Genomic DNA, 14,894 nt, shown 5'->3' with positions numbered 1-14,894 from the left:
GATGTCCATAGCTAAAACTTTTTTTATTGGAAATATGAAGGAAAAAAATAATCCATTTTTGTAGCCTGGATTTCTTTATGAAAATCTGCTGTTGTCAAGGAGGAAAAAAAATGATTAATTTAAATAAAAAATTTAATTTTATAAAAATTTCGTAAGTGAATTTTACATTATTATGAGATAGTTTTCACTTTTTAAAAAGTATAAAATATCAGTGGTATTTTGTGTGTGTTTAATATTTTATTAATATTTTAAAAAGAAAATGACATTGACGTTTTGATTAATTTTTTTTTTTATTTTGAAACATAAAATGGCAAAGCCGATTTGATTACAATTTTTTTTTTAAATTTTATAACACAAAACGGCAAGATATTTTAATTTTGTACAAAATATCACTGTTGTTTTGCGGTTAACGTGGACACTATTTTTCTATCATCCTATTTATAACAATATATAAAGTGGATATAGAAGTTTGGTATTTAAATCTATTTTTTTATATTATCCCTATTTTTATAAAGGTAAGTTTGGTATTTAAATCTGTTTTTCTATTTTACCCTATTGTTATAAATTAAAACTACGTAACATTCTGTAACCTCTCCATTAATCGACAAAGAGTTTCTACTTTCAATAGTAAAACGGATTAAACTCAAATTACTGACTGTCAATCGTAAAAAATATTAAAAAACTTAACTTTTAATAATATAAAAATTAAACATAATAAATATTAAAATTATTACTAAAACGTTTTATTAATAGTACTTGTTACGATGGGTAACCGGAGATTAGTGGGCCGGATAGAGATAACATTATAATATAAAAATATTTTATTAAGCATTTTGAGTAATATTCTTATAGATTTTTATAAATTTATAAATAGGTAATATATAATGGGAATTTTGAGAATTTGGTATCCAATTTTTATTTCCTATTTCACCCCTATTTTCTGTTTTACCTCTATTTGTATAGGGAAAGTATGAGGAGCCAATAGAATATTTATACAATGTGTACAATAGAAGTTTAGAGAGTATTAGAGATATAATCATTAATGTTACCTTTTCCCATCAGCTAAAGCTTTTAGGATGAGTGGTATCATGCATGGTATTAGAACGCTAGATCTGAAAAGTCAAGAGTTCGAGCCTTGGTGAACCCAAAAATACAGGAATGAGAGCACATGATAATATAACTGACACAATAATAATAATTATATCTTTTTAATATTCCATCTTCATTGTACAATATAATATATAACAGATTAAAATATGTCAGACATTAATGGACAAGATTAAAACTTTTGAAAAAAATTAACATATAACAAATTAAATAGAAGCATAGAAAAAACAATTTGTTTTATAATAAAAATCTATTATATTGAGCACACTAAAATTACAAAAATTTAAAAGAATTAAAGTCACTGGTGTTTTGTTTCATACGATCAAAGTTAACTTTTATTACGATAACTAATAACTTTCTCACGAGTTTAAATTATGCTTATTATCTGTATTCTTTTCTAAAAAAAGAGGTATGAAAATACATTGGTTAGTATCCTATATGCTTAAAACATGTAACAACGGCGATATAAGTTATCTTGCCTCCACATTAAATCTTCTTAATACAGAGAATTAACAAAATTAACTAACTTAATTTAGACAATTAATTTTATTGCTAACACTAATTTTTAATTTTTCCAAAAAAATATATAACATATAAATGTTAACAAAATTTTGGTAACAAATATATCTTTTAAAATTAAAGAGTACAACTAGAAATAAAAATATCTAATTTAAACACAAAAACAACAATTAAAAGATAGTACTAAAATATTGATATTTTATTTCATGTATTTAAACATTTACTGTACAAATTATATAGGTCTTTTTTATTATCAAGTCTTTATCCAATTAAGAATTCAATAAATGGTGAAATTTGGTAATGGCACATGTCCTAATTTCTTAAATAAAAAAAGATTAAATACTAGATTAAATATTACAAGTCAATAGATAACTAAATCAGAAAAAATCAACTTAAAAACATAGATAACGTTTATATTTTTAAGAATTATTAGATAAATTTTGATTGAATAACTAATTTAAGTACGAACTAAAAAAAATACTACTACAACTATTATCCAATAGCAATAATTATGGGACACAATATTATTCAGATATGGAAACTAAATTTTAATGTAATTACAGTAATTAGGGAATATAAACCCTTGATGATAAAGAAATTATCAAAATAAAATTTAATAATGTAAGAAATATTAACATAAGGAAAAGTATGAGTAACCAATGCTATTATTATACAATGCATACAATGGGGTTTAATTGAAATTAAAATTAAATTTTGGGTACCGAGGGTTTAATTGAAATTAATACTGAATTATAATCATTAATTATAAAGATTTGTTAGTTTGAATGGTTCAAAAACTTAGGATTCAGTAAAACCAAAACACAAACCATGACCTATTCTCTATGAACGGCGTCGCCGACACAACCAACAACGCAACCCCTCTCACCGACGTTACTATCTCTTTTTCTCACTGGCTCGTGTTCACCGGAAGTCGCTCCCGAAGACGTTGAGGTCCTCATTGATGAACGCCCTTCTCCCAGCGTGTGGCTCCTTCCAGCGACACCGCATCATAAGGTGAGAATGGTTCCATTGAAACCACCGGAAGAAGTTCCCGAACATTTTGTTGCCGACGGTCAGCAGCCTAATAAGGTGAGAATGGTTTGATGAATTGTTCACCATGGATGCTTATTTATATAAGAGTTAGATGTTTATAAATTGCTACTTGCAAACTTAAAGTGAACATCCAAAATACTATTAAAGTAACCATCCAACATACTGTTAAAGTAACCATCCAACAAATATCAACCCATTTTTAATAATGGTCAGCTAGGATACGTCACGTTTCATACACATGTTCTTTGAGGTTCCGGTGATCTGTACGTTGACGAGCAGGTGGGGGTTTCTTCCGATGGTAGGAGATGAAAGCGCCCACGCGAAAAGAAGTTGGCTGCTGCACGTTTCGTGGGTGACGGCTCCTTGAGGGCGTTCCCGATGGCCGGCGTCGCGCCCAGCTGCTCCGTTGAAGAGACGGCGGGATGATCAGGACTTAGACGGCGCCGTTATTGATACCAATTGTGAGGATTGATGGGTTGATGGGTGACCTTCCTTTGTTGCAACAGGGATTGTGTGTGATCAAGGATTGAGAGGGTTTGGGTTTTGTCACGTTACTGCAATGTTCAGAAATAGCAAGGGTTTGGGTGTAGGGGGAGGAAAAACGGCAAAACAAAGGGGTTGATTGATTTGGGGAAAAACTGTGAATATAAGAAATTAGGTGGTATGTTAAAATAAACAACTAAAATATGATTAGGGTTATTAATTGATTAATTCTTTCTATTAATATTAATTGGGCCTAATAAATAGCCCATTGTATACATTGTATACATATCTCATTGTCTCCCTAGCGATGCTCTTAACATAAAGACCTAAATAAATAATCAAATAAAGTACTATAAACAAAGAAATTTTTAAAAATCTTTATGCAATTTTAATAGACAAAATCATTATCATATCATTACTTTATCATAATAAATTTAAAAAATTAAGCTAAAATTATTACAAATTATTAGGCGACAATCAAAACTTTCAACAAAGAAATACATTAGAATCAAACAATTTTAAAAATACTCATTATATATTTCAGTATAATTCAGAATAAAAATCTGCTCTATTAAATATTTTACCTCATATATTACTTAGAACTTTAAACTTTGACAATTTTATAAGATTTTTAGGCAACAGAAAAATCTAGAAAAATACACTACATCTTTAAAGATTACGTTTATTTTCTAAAAAATAATCCTCATTTAAGAAGTTGTATAGATATTCTTTGTTCACTCTTGATTCCACTATCTAAAAAATATATGAAATAATTGATGAATTCTTTTCGTGTACCTAACCATACAATTATTGGCACATGTTGAAAAAAGATTTATAACATAATATTTTATTTACCTACGCGAGTGCAGAAATTAGCTACTATGTCCAAACATCCCACAATTGTGCTCGAAATTTTCAAGAGAATATAACAGTGCTTCAAACTACAGTACCTACTCCAAGGACATGCACCCACTGTAATGCACGTCTATTTCACCATGAAACATTTGACATGTGTTGCAACGGGAAAAAGTCTCTTTGCTACAAGTAAATGCTCCCCAGAAATTTCTTGAAATCTTCTTAGACTCTTCTGCAGAAGGGAACTATTTCAGGAAACACATTCGTGGTTACAATCATGTTTTTTCCTTCACTTCGTCCGGTGTACACATAGACGAACAATTAGCTACAACAAAAAGACAAAATCCGAACTTGAGTGAAAACGAACTTGGAAACAACAAAAAGACAAGAGAGGAAAAAAAGGGAAAGAAAAGAAAATCCGAAGAAAGTTTGTTTCAAATCAAAATTAAAATCATATCTAACATTCAATTAAAACTATGTGTATCCGCTATCCAGTTAAACTTGAACGAAAACAAATTTGGAAACAACATAAACGAAGTCGAGTGAAAACTTGTGTTGTATCCAGTTAAACCTGTCGATTGAGATATTAAAGAAGATAATTATTTTGAAATAGTATCTTATCATATCATATCATATCTTAAATTAAACTTACACATATTAAAATTAATCAAAATCTTTCGTAATTGATTTTTAAGAATAGAAAGCATTTAATTCTATCATAGCTTAAAGCCTTAAACTCTAAATAAAGCACATCCTATAAATTCTGATTCATGAGTCTCACATTCTAGTGAAAAAAGTCTAACCTATTTTTGAAAAGTGTTTCTAGTGTCATCATGATTGCCAAGATGAGAAGCAAAAAAACTTTGAAGGAGTTGTTGAAAATGAATTTGGAAACAACAAAAAAAGAATTTGGAAACAACAAAAAGATAAGATGGAATGAAAGGAGATAAAAGAAAATCGGTTAAGTGATAGAAAAATACTTGAGTTGAAAAATGGGACTAGTGATATATTTCTCAATCACAAATCTTTTACAAATGTATGCTGCTGAATAATCTAGCATTACAGGTAACTGGGGCTCCCAGAAAATGACTATTCCTTCTTCAACTCCAATATTTCAACTCCAAAGAGTTATGGTATGCAAGTTTATTCCACCTTTTTGCTAGATTTGGGATCACTCTCTTCTTTAGCTGAGTTGGCTATTTTTGACTCGTCAAACTCCAATAACTGATTTGAAACAAAGTAAAAAAATTGTTATACATAAACTCTACAGGTCTGAGTCTAGTTAAACCTACATTCAGTTAGTCTTCCTCTAACTATAACTCAGTTCATAAGGATTGTTATTACTATGGTAAAATGTTAAACATACTTAATAACCTTATAGAAACTTTAACAGGAAACTTAGGTCAATTTACATTTGTAAATATGTATAAGATTTAGTTTTGATATGCAACATGATGCAGTTTGTTTGAAAGACAGTTAAAATCTTACCGTAAAAGAAAATTTAGTTACCGCAATAATTAGACATTTTCTTATTTACTGTAGACAATGTTATAATTTCAAACCAAAATTAAAACTCACATCCTTTCTAGTGGTTTCTAACACTCAATTAATATCCAAAATAGAATTTAACTTTCGATCCACTATCAATGAATCATTAGGTATTTTTATTTTAAAAAAAAATGTTTGGAACTTTTATTACCATTATGCTGTTGCAACTTGCAAGTAATTTGTTTTTGGAAAGTACCTTATTGGATATGTATTGCCCTCACAAAAAATTAGTAAGAACTTAACAAACAAAGGTAAAATTAGTAAGCTAAACGAACCTGTTTAACATCAGCATTCCATATGCAAGACAAAAGATAAAAAAAAAGGGAAATAAAATAAAATCCGTTTCTTTTTTTTTTTTACGTGAAAAAAAAATCAGTTAAGTGATAGAAAAATGCTTGGGTTGAAAAATCAGTTAAAACCTTACAGAAGAAAATTTTTCAAATAAAAATTAAAATCATATCTAACATTCAATTAAAAGTTAAAACTGTGTGTATCTACTATCCAGTTAAACTTGAATGAAAACCAATTTGAAAAGAATAAAAACGAAGTTGAGTGAAAACTTGTGTTGTGTCCAGTTAAACCTGTCAATTTAGATATTAAAGACTAAGATCATATCAGATAATTATTTTGAAACAGTATCTTATCATATCATATCTTAAATTAAACTTACGCAGATTAAAATTAATCAAAATATTCCGTAATTGATTTTAAAAACAGAAAGTATTTAATTCTATCATAGCTTAAACTCTAAATAAAGCATATCCTATAAATTCTGATTCATGAGTCTCACATTCTTGTGAAAAAAAGTCTAACCTGTTTTTGGAAAGTGTTTCTAGTGTCATCATGGTTTCCAAGATGAGAAGCAAGAAAACTTTGAAGGAGTTGTTGAAGCTGGATTTGGAAACAATAGAAGCTATGGCTCCGAATCCCTTCCGCTTTACAAGAATTGACGTCGTAGTGTCCCTGCGGGATCCAGAGTACTGCAAAGTGAACCGGGCAGCAATTAAGGCAACGAAGAGGTCCTACTGCAAAGAGGACCGTGCGATACTTAAGAGGTTCTCCAAAGCGTTGAAGATGCACTACTCTCTTGGAAAGGCATGCACGAAAGAGAATCAAGGCAAGAGAATGCTGAATAAGAAGAATGCTGCATCATCACCTTCAATAGGATCCATATTGGCATCTACATCACATTCAACAGGATCCACATTGGCATCTACATCAACAACAAAGACTGATATTCCAAAGCTTTTGGAAATTTTCAAGGCGATTATCGCTTCACTGAAAGGATTTGATGTAACTTTTGTGATGCAGAGGAAGTTAACAAAGACAGACTTGGATATATACTATAGTATAGGGGTTGTTAGGCTATTTCGTTCTTTCGTTAGGATCTCGATGGCAATATTTAGAGGCGAACCAAAATTTAGGTTCCAAAAACATTGTATACAAATACTCTTTGCAAGAACTTTCAACAATGTTCGTTGAACTTTTTATAAAATTAAATGTTAAATAATTAATTTTTTTCTTGTATTTGAGCTTATATTAGTTATTCTCCATTCTTTTTTCCATTAAAAATGCTTAACCTCCTAGCATCCACCTCTCATCAATCAAAAACTTTTATAGCAATTTAGCAGTTTATTTACATTTCGCTTTTCAATTTTTAGCTACTATCTTTGTTTAATTTATTATTTACTGAGTTTAGTTTATTTTTGAATAAAGATAAAATATATTTTTTGTCTTTGAAATTTTTTATTTGTATCAAATATACGTTTGACAACTTCAATAATAATACATAACAACTATATCTGGTTTGCTTGTGTTGAAGGTTATTCTTGTAAAATTGTTGCTTAATTGGTCTTAATTTTTTAAAAAAAATCAGCTGTTATAGATATATTTAATGCAATTGAAAAATTTTTGGGATAAAATTGAAATAAAATAAAACTTAAAAGTATTTTTAAAACTTTTAACAAACTTTAAGGACAAAAAATATATTTTACCTAATTAAAAATGCCATCGAACAAAGAAGGCTTCCTCTTGCAAACTTGTCAAAACTATGTGTACTCAGATAAACTTGGGTGAAAACGAATTTGGAAACAACAAAAAGATAACAAAGAATAAAAGGAGATAAAATAAATTGGTTAAGTGATAGAAAAATGCTTGAGCTGAAAAATGGGACTAGTGATATATTTCTCAATCACAAATCTTTTACAAATGTACGCTGCTGAATAAGCTAGCATTACAGGTAACTGGCCTCCCAGAAAATGACTATTTCTTCTTCAACTCCAATATTTCAACTCCAAAGAGTTATGGTATGCAAGTTTATTCCAACTTTGTGCTAGATTTGGGATCACTCTCTTCTTTAGATGAGTTGGCTATCTTCGACTCGTTGAACTCCAATAACTGATTTGAAACAAAGTAAAAAAGTTGTTATGCATAAATTTTACAGGTCTAAGTCTAGTTAAACCTACATTCAGTTAGTCTTCCTTTAATTATAACTCGGTTGATAAGGATTGTTATTACTATGATAAAATGTTAAACATACTTAATAACCTTATAGAAACCTTAACAGAAAACTTTAGGTCAATTTACATTTGTAAATATGTATAAGATTTAGTTTTGATATGCAACATGATGCAGTTTGTTTGAAACACAGTTAAAAAATCTTACAATAGAAGAAAATTTAGTTACCGCAACAATTAGACATTTTCTTATTTACTGTAGATAATATTATAGTTTCAAACCAAAATTAAAACTCACACCCTTTCTAAGTGATTTCTAACATTCAATTAATATCCAAAATAGAATTTAACTTTCGATCCACTATCATTGAACCATTAGGTATTTTTATTTCAAGAAGAAAATGTTTGGAACTTTTATTGCCATTACACTATTACAACTTGCAAGTAATTCGTTTTTTAAAGTACCCTAGTGGATATGTATTGCCCTCACAAAAAATTAGCAAGAACTTAACAAAGAACAGATCAGAGGTAAAATTAGTAAGTCAAACGAACATGTTTAACATCAATATTTCATATCCAATGAACAGCCAAAAATTCAATTACAATAGGTATAATGTATAAAAGAGCAAGCTGAAACAAAGATAAAAAGAAAGGAGAGGGGGAGGGAGAATCCAATCAATCCATATTAAAAGAGAATGCATTTCCCATATATATATATATATATAAACTGAATCTAAAAAAGCTAATTTCAATAGTACTCTTTTTCTACTAAAATGTACTAAGACTTCAAAATTCATTTATAACATATGAATTTTTTAATGATATTTGAGTAAACATAAAAAAGGAGGAATTTTGTAACTTTAGTACTTAATTTTGTAGGTGTTTTCAAGCTGCAGGCTGGCCTAGCACACTACATGGCCTTGATTTTGTTTCTCAAGAAAGATGATATTCTGAAGATACAGTATCCTATATACTTAGAACATAACAACGGCGTATAAGTTATTCTGCCTCCACATTAAATCTTCTTAATACAGAGGATTAACAAAATTAACTAACTTAATTTGGACGATTAATTTTATTGCTAACACTAATTTTTAATTTTTACAAAAAAAATGTATAACATATAAAGTTTGTTTTTTTTTTCTTGTATAAGTGTAGGTCGAGACACCGCTGTTGGTACTACTTCAATGTCTCAACTAATTTCTTATCATAAACTAATTACAAATAATGCTAGAAGCCATGCAAATATGAATGGTCAGTATTCTATTTATATATCTAATATTTTATCATCATCATATAATATTCATTTAAAATATTTTTTGTATTGAATAAATGTAAAAGTTTGTATTGAATAAATGCAAAGATTTGTTATCATGCACTACTATATAAAATGTCTAATGACAAGAAAAATTATAAATTTAATAAAAAATAATGTTAAAACAAATATTTAATACATAAAAAATTCAAAATAGTCAATACATTCATAAGACTATTAATAATAGGAATAACTTTGTTAATAAAATTTTGGTAACAAAATATATCTTTTAAAATTAAAGAGTACAAGTAAAAATATCAAATTTAAACACAAAAACAACAATTAAAAAATAGTACTAAAATATTGATATTTTATCTCATGTATTTAAACATATACTGTACAAATTATATAGGTCTTTTTTATTATCAAGTCTTTATCCAATTAAGAATTCAATAAATAGTGAAATTTGGTAATGACACGTATCCTAATTTCTTAAAAAAAAGATTAAATACTAGATTAAATGTTACAAGTCAATAGATAACTAAATAAAAAAAAATCAACTTAAAAACATAGATAACGTATACATTTTTAAGAGTTACTAGATAAATTTTTATTGAATAACTAACTAAAAAAATACTACTACCACAATTATCCAATAGCAATAATTATGGGACACATAATATTATTCAGACATGGAAACTAAATTTTAATGTAGTTACAGTAATTAGGGAATATAAACCCTTGATGATAAATAAATTATCAAAATAAAATTTAATAATGTAAAAAATATTAACATAAACACCTAAAAAATAACCAAATAAAGTACAATAAACAAAGAAATTTTCAAAAATCTTTATGCAATTTTAATGGACAAAATCCTTATCATATCGTTACTTTATCATAATAAATTTAAAAAATTAAACTAAAATTATTACAAATTATTAGGCGACAATCAAAACTTTCAACAAATTAAATAGCAAAGAAATACATTAGAATCAAACAATTTTAAAAATACTCTTTATATATTTCAGTATAATTCAGAATAAAAATCTGTTCAATTAAATATTTTACCTCATATATTACCTAGAACTTTAAACTTTGACAATTTTATATGATTTTTAGGCAACACAAAAATCTAGAAAAATACACTACATCTTTAAAGATTACATTTATTTTCCAAAAAATAATCCTCATTTGGGAAGTTGTATAGATATTCTTTGTTCACTCTTGATTCCACTATCTAAAAAATATATGAAATAATTGATGAATTCTTCCCGTGTACCTAACCATACAATTATTGGCACATGTTGAAAAAAGATATATAACATAATATTTTATTTATCTACGCGAGTGCAGAAATTAGCCACCATGTCCGAACATCCCACAATTGTGCTCGAAATTTTCAAGAGAATACAACAGTGCTTCAAACTACACTACCTACTCCAAGGATATGTACCCACTGTAATGCACCTTTATTTTACCTTGAAACATTTGACATGTGTTGCAACAGGGAAAAGTCTCTATGCTACAAGTAAATGCTCCCCAGGAATTACTTGAAATCTTCTTAGACTCTTCTGCAGAAGGGAACTATTTCAGGAAACACATTCGTGGTTAAAATCATGTTTTTTCCTTCACTTCGTGTGGTGTACACATAGACGAATAATTAGCTACCACAAAAAGACAAAATCCGAACTTGAGTGAAAACGAACTTGGAAACAACAAAAAGACAAGAGAGGAAAAAAAAAAGGAAAAGAAAAGAAAATCCGAAGAAAGTTAGTTTCAAATCAAAATTAAAATCATATCCAACATTCAATTAAAACTATGTGTATCCATTATCCAGTTGAACTTGAACGAAAATAAATTTGGAAACAACATAAACGAAGTCGAGTGAAAACTTGTGTTGTGTCCAGTTAAACCTGTCAATTGAGATATTAAAGACTAAGATCATATCAGATAATTATTTTGAAACAGTATCTTATCATATCATATCATATCTTAAATTAAACTTACACATATTAAAATTAATCAAAATCTTCCGTAATTGATTTTTAAGAATATAAAGTATTTAATTCTATCATAGCTTAAAGCCTTAAACTCTAAATAAAGCACATCCTATAAATTCTAATTCATGAGTCTCACATTCTAGTGAAAAAAAGTCTAACCTATTTTTGAAAAGTGTTTCTAGTGTCATCATGGTTGCTAAGATGATAAGCAAGAAAACTTTGAAGAAGTTGTTGAAGCTGTAATTGAAAACAATAGAAGCTATGGCTCCGAATCTATTCCGCCTTACAAGAATTGACGTCGTAGTGTCCCTGCAGGATCCGGAGTACTACAAAGTGAACCAGGCAGCAATTAAGGTAAATAAGAGGTCCTACTGCAAATAGGACCGTGCGGTACTCGAGAAGTTATCCAAAGTGTTGAAGCTGCACCACTCTCTTCGAAAGAAACGCATGAAAGAGAATCAAGGCAAGAGAATGCCGAATAAGAAGAATGCTGCATCATCGCCTTCAATAGGATCCACATTGGCATCTACATCGCCTTCAATAGGATCCACATTGTCATCTACATCAACAACAAAGATTGATATTCCAGAGCTTCTGGAAATTTTCAAGGCGATTATCGCTTCACTGAAAGGATTTGATGTAACTTTTGTGATGCAGAGGAAGTTAACAAAGACAGACTTAGAGCCTAATAACATCCAGTTAGCGATGCCGGAGAAGCAGATAAACGAAGAGTGCAAGTTCTTGGCACACAAAGATGCAATGATTGTGAGGATTCTTGAGGCTCGGGATGGGAAGGGGCAGCTGATTGGGATGAAAGTAGGGCTCATAGAACCGTCAGGTGAAGTGTGCCATGATCAGGTTCTGAAGAAGTGGAATATGACCTCTGCATCAACTTATAATCTAGTGAGTTCTTCTTGGTGTGACATTGTTAGGAGGAATCATCTCAAGAAAGATCATCTTCTCAACATTTGGGGCCTCAATGATGCCGCCAATAAATTTTATTTTCTTCTCCATCATGTAGGCTCTGAACCTTTTGAGCCTTGCAATGAAATCAAGACTTAGCAGTTAGTTTTAGGGTTTAAAAAGGAAGGGTAATTGAAGTATTTTAATGAAATTAGGGATAAAAAGATAAATAGGGATTGGGTAAATACTAAATAGTAAATACTATAGTATAGAGATTGTTAGGCTATTTCGTTCTTTCGTTAGGATCTTGATGGCAATGCTTAGAGGCGAACCCAGATTTAGATTCCAAAAATATTGTATACAAATACTCTTTACAAGAACTTTTATAGATCTACATTGAACTTTTTATAAAATTAAATGTTAAATAATTAATTTTTTTCTTGTATTTGAGCTTATATTAGTTAATTTTCCATTCTTTTTTCCATTATATATATATATATAGAAATATTTTTTATTTGAATTTAAATAAAAATTCAAATTTTATATCTTAATTCTAATAATAAAAAAGATCAAATATATTTTTTGTTCTTGAAATTTTTGATTTGTTTCAAATATATCTCCTGACAGCTAAATTTTCGAAAAATTTATGACTAATCCAATAATAATACATGACAACTATGTCTGATTTATTTGTGTTGAAAGTTGTGCTTGTGAAATTGTTGTTGAATTGGTCATAAGTTTTTTAAAAATCAGCTGTCATAGTATATTTGATACAATTAAAAAATTTTTGGAACAAAATTAAAATAAAATAAAATTTATGAATATTTTTAAAACTTTTAACAAACTTTAAGGACAAAAAATATATTTTACCCTAATTAAAAATGCCATCGAACAAAGAAGGCTTCTTCTTGCAAACTTGTCAAAACTATGTGTACTAAGGTAAACTTGAGTGAAAACGAATTTGGAAACAAAAAAAAAAAAAGATAAGAAGAAATGAAAGGAGATAAAAGAAAATCGGTTAAGTGATAGAAAAATGATTGATTTGAAAAATGGGACTAGTGATATATTTCTCAATCACAAATCTTTTACAAATATATGCTGCTGAATAAGCTAGCATTACAGGTAACTACGGCTCCCAGAAAATGACTATTCCTTCTTCAACTCCAATATTTCAACTCCAAAGAGTTATGGTATGCAACTTTATTCCACCTTTTTGCTAGATTTGGGATCACTCTCTTCTTTAGCTGAGTTGGCTATTTTCGACTCGTCAAACTCCGATAACTGATTAGAAACAAAGTAAAAAAATTGTTATGCATAAATTCTACAGGTCTGAGTCTAGTTAAACCTACATTCAGTTAGTCTTCCTCTAACTATAACTCGGTTCAAAAAGATTGTTATTACTATGGTAAAATGTTAAACATACTTAATAACCTTATAGAAACCTTAACAGGAAACTTAGGTCAATTTACATTTGTAAATATGTATAAGATTTAGTTTTGATATGCAACATGATGCAGTTTGTTTGAAAAACAGTTAAAATCTTACAGTAGAAGAAAATTTAGTTACTGCAATAATTAGACATTTTCTTATTTACTATAGATAATGTTATAATTTCAAACCAAAATTACAACTCACATCCTTTCTAGTGGTTTCTAACATTCAATTAATATCCAAAATAGAATTTAACTTTCGATCCACGATCAATGAACTATTAGGTATTTTTATTTCAAAAAGAAAATGTTTGGAACTTTCATTGCTATTACACTGTTACAACTTGCAAGTAATTTGTTTTTTCAAAGTACCTTATTGGGTATGTATTCCCCTCACAAAAAATTAGTAAGAACTTAACAAAGAACAGACCAGAGATAAAATTAGTAAGCCAAACGAACTTGTTTAACATCAGCATTCTATATGTAATGAACAGCCAAAGATCCAATTACAGCAGGGACAATGTATAAAAGAGCAGGCTGAAACAAAGATAAAAGGAAAGAAGGAGAGGGGTGAAGGGAGAATCCAATCAATCCATGTTAAAAGAGAATGCATTTCCTATATACTCCTAAAAAAGCTAATTTCAAAAGTACTCCTTTCTACTAAAATGTACTAAGACTTCAAAGTTCATTTATAATAGATGAATATTTTAATGATATTTGAGTAAACATAAAAATAGGAGAAACTTTGCAACTTTAGTACTTAGTTTTGTAGCTGTCTTCAAACTGCAGGCCGGCCCAGCACACTATATGACCTTAATTTTGTCAGCCGGATGCACATTTCATCAGATTATTCACAAAATTGTCAAAGAAACATGATATTTTCACATGCTTGATCAGCCATATGTGTTAATATGATCTTCAAATACTTTCCATCTTAAACTACCATGACATCATAAGCGAAAGCCAAGAACAAAAGGGAGAAGTAAAAGAAGAAATAAGTACTCAAATCCAGTCGCCTAAGCAGCTTGAAACCAATTTATCACAAAAATTGTAAGCGCCAAGCCAATAGTATATCCTAAAAATAAGCTTTTGAAATATTGAGGTTGTTTTTCTCTGGACACATCAAACTGCAAAGCCAATGCTAAGAAGATACCTGAAGGTATTGTATCAAAAAAATGAAATAAAAAAATTATGACATAGAAGTCACTGACTCTTTACCCCCCAAAATGCACATAAGTATGAAAATATGAAAGATGAAAACTGCATAAAATTCTGCAGTACA

At 29.0% G+C, this 14,894-nt stretch overlaps 2 long non-coding RNA genes across 2 annotated transcripts; one reads left to right on the top strand and one right to left on the bottom strand.

The window, feature by feature from the left end:
• LOC110264896 lies at positions 4,984-5,907 on the bottom strand. Its single transcript, XR_002351223.1, has 2 exons — positions 5,841-5,907; positions 4,984-5,241 (listed from the first exon to the last, which is right to left on the bottom strand). It is a non-coding gene; the product is annotated as an uncharacterized LOC110264896 (long non-coding RNA).
• LOC110264898 lies at positions 8,188-13,835 on the top strand. The gene is made up of 3 exons (XR_002351225.1): positions 8,188-8,202; positions 10,479-10,480; positions 13,700-13,835. It is a non-coding gene; the product is annotated as an uncharacterized LOC110264898 (long non-coding RNA).

This window comes from Arachis ipaensis, chromosome B07, assembly GCF_000816755.2.
Source record: "Arachis ipaensis cultivar K30076 chromosome B07, Araip1.1, whole genome shotgun sequence".
Lineage (NCBI taxonomy): Eukaryota > Viridiplantae > Streptophyta > Magnoliopsida > Fabales > Fabaceae > Arachis > Arachis ipaensis.
Note: the sequence above shows the minus strand (reverse complement) of the source record. Positions and strands in the feature narration are given on the sequence as shown.